Source organism: Pelmatolapia mariae, linkage group LG23, assembly GCF_036321145.2.
Source record: "Pelmatolapia mariae isolate MD_Pm_ZW linkage group LG23, Pm_UMD_F_2, whole genome shotgun sequence".
Taxonomy (NCBI): Eukaryota; Metazoa; Chordata; class Actinopteri; order Cichliformes; family Cichlidae; genus Pelmatolapia; species Pelmatolapia mariae.
The window spans coordinates 2,534,833-2,537,960 of NC_086246.1; the positions used below are offsets into that span (position 1 = coordinate 2,534,833).

General features: G+C 41.8%; 1 pseudogene; it reads right to left on the reverse strand.

Annotated features, from left to right (window-relative positions):
- Positions 1–940: 940 nt before the first annotated feature.
- On the reverse strand, positions 941–2,506 carry LOC135932319 (uncharacterized; annotated as a pseudogene).
- Positions 2,507–3,128: the final 622 nt, after the last annotated feature.

Sequence of the window (3,128 nt, forward strand, 5' to 3'; positions counted from 1 at the left end):
TACAGCACTTTCAGAAAGACATCTACTTTGATAAAGTCTACTCTCCACTGCTTTGTAATCAATTATTGTAAATGTAAATGTTATCAGGAAATGATCAGACAGCAGAGGGTTTTCAGGAAACACTGTTAAATGTTCAGTTTCTATGCCATATGTTAAAACAAGATCTAGAGTGTGATTAAAGTGGTGGGTGGGTTCTTTTACATTTTGAGAGAAGCCAATTGAGTCTAATAACAGATTAAACGCCATGTTGAGGCTGTCATTTTTAGCATTTACATGGATGTTAAAATCACCCACAATAATTATTTTATCTGAGCTGAGCACTAAATCAGATAAAAAGTCTGAGAAATCAGAGAGAAACTCTGTTTAAGGCCCAGGTGGACGATAGATGATAACAAGTAAGACTGGTTTCTGAGTTTTACAGCCGGGGTGGACAAGGCTAAGCATCAGGCTTTCAAATGAATTAAAAGTCTGTCTTGGTCTTTCGTTAATTAATAGGCTGGTGTGAAAAATTGCTGCCACACCGCCCCCTCGGCCTGTGCTTCGAGGTTTCTGGTAGTTAGAATGACTCGGGGGTGTTGATTCATTTAAACTAACATAATCATCCTGCTGCAACCAGGTTTCTGTAAGGCAGAGTAAATCGATTTGTTGATCAATTATTAAGTCATGTACTAACAGAGACTTGGAGGAGAGAGACCTAATATTTAATAATCCACATTTCATTGTTTTACTCTTTGGTTCAGATGTGGATACTGTATTGTTCTTTCTTTTTGATTTTTTATGTTTAAATTGTTTATTGCTGGTTTTTAGTTTGTTTTTTGTCTTTTTGGGAGCTGACACAGTCTCTATGGAGATGGGTTTCTGGGGGGGGTAGCAGGAGGAGAGAAGCTGCAGAGAGGCATGTAAGTCTGCAACTCTGCTTCCTGGTCCCAACTCTGGATAGTCATATTTTGGGGGGTTTAATAAATTGCTCCATATTTCTAGAAATGAGAGCTGCTCCATCCAAAGTGGATGCCATCTCTCCTAACAAGACCAGGTTTCCTCCAGAAGGTTTGCCAATTATCTATGAAGCCCACATCGTTTCTGGGACACCACTCAGACAGCCAGCAATTTAAGGAGAACATGTGGCTAAAAATGTCACTCCTGGTCTGATTGGGGAGGGGACCAGAGAAAACTACAGAGTCCGACATTGTTTTGGCGAAGTTACACACCGTGTGATGGCTGCACGCAACCACACAATTAAGATACTTAGGTAATATTCATTTGGTCTTTTGTCTTGTGTTTACGTTATGCTCTAAAGCTTCTGTGATCATAAGTTAACTAATTTGTTACTTTGAGTTTACCTGTAATGCATGACAGCACTAAGCTATAGCCCAAATGGTGGCATAGACTCTGCTTTGCATTGTTTGTTGTTTTATATAGGTATATGTTATATTGATTATATTTCTGCTCTTTCTGAGTTACCTGACCTCCGCTCCAGTCCTTCCTGGTTTGGCTGAAAGAGGAGGCTGTGGGTGGAGCTGGTTTAAATGCAGAAGCCAATAAAGTGGACTGGACCATCTATTGTGATCATGCAGGGGGAATGGGGTTATTCTTGAATGATGGTTAGCTGTTATCTCTTTAGTTTTCACCTTTGGTGTATATAATGGTTTATTCATTTGCTATATAACCGGAGCTGTTTCTCATTTGGGCAGGTCAGTTTGTTGAGTTATGTTTTTGTTAAGTGACTTTTGAGTAAAGTTCTGTTAAGTTAACCTCTTTTATGGGCCCACTTGGAACTTAAAAAAGTTTGTTTGTTGTTTTGAATTTTTGTAATCATCTTGTCCTTTTTGGGGTATAATAAAACCCTTTTTTTTTTAAGATTACATTTGTGCCTGTGTGTTCCTGGCCGCTTGGATCCTGACACACCGATTCAATATTGATTTTTAGTGACCTCCGATTGGCGTAACCGGGTGTCATTACTGCCGACGTGAATTATGATCTTGCTGTATTTACGTTTACCCTTAGCCAGCAGTTTTAAATTTCTTTCAATGTCGCCTGCTCTGGCCCCTGGAAGACAATTGACTATGGTTGCCGGTGTCTCTAGCTTCACATGTCTGAGAACAGAATCACCAATTACCAGAGTTTGACCCCCGGCGGGTGTGTCGCCGAGTGGGGAGAAACGGTTAGACACATGAACGGGTTGGTATTGTACCTGGGGCTTCTGTTTAAGACAATGCTTCCTCTTCACCGTCACCAAGCCGCCCTCTTTCCCCAGCTGCTTGGGGTCTGCCGGGGAACAGCTAGCGGGGCCTACGCTATCTTCGGCTGCACCAGCTGCAGGGGCCTGGCTAGCTACGGGTGAACGAAGGGTGCGAAGCCGAGTCTCCAATTCAGTAATGCTGGCCTCCAGAGATGCAATTATGCTACATTTGTTACAGGTATCATTACTGCTAAAGGAGGCCGAGGAGTAGCTAAACATCTGACAAAATGAGCACAAAAGTGCAGGAGTGACAGGTGAAGTAGCCATGGTGCTAACGAGTCGGCTACGAGCTAAGCTAAGCTAGTGAAACAGTAAAGAGACAGTGAGTGAATACTTTGGCTATAAATTAGGTAGTGAGTACACAGAAAGGGTGATTCAGATGAACCACCTTAAGATTATACTATGAAAAAGGCATGTATCAAAAGATTTAAATTAAATTGCTAAGCAGATAAGCTACTCAGAAACACCACTGTGTTTGAGCAGGAACAGGAAGTGATACTCTACCACAAAGCGAGCGAACACCAAGTGACAGCACCACCAATACTATGTTTCTCACCACGGTTCAAAAAACTCCTGAACCGTGTAGTGGAGAAAGGCACACAAAAGGGTTTCCTTACAGTTGGGCTGATTTGAATCAGAAGCTTGCTGAAAATGGCCAGATTAGCACAGCTGTCTAGTTTGGGTAGAGATGTCAGGTTCCCATTTTTCCCTTCTGTTGCACAAAAAGCTGCCTGAGATAAAGACAGTATTGCATCCCATTTAGTGCTTTCATTTTCAGATGTCTTGGAAACATTTCTCTGATTGCAGAAATGGAGGATATTGAGGTATATTTCAGTAATTGTGCAGGGATGTGGAGAGAAATCTGAGCCCTCAAAGCTAAAGCAGGCGA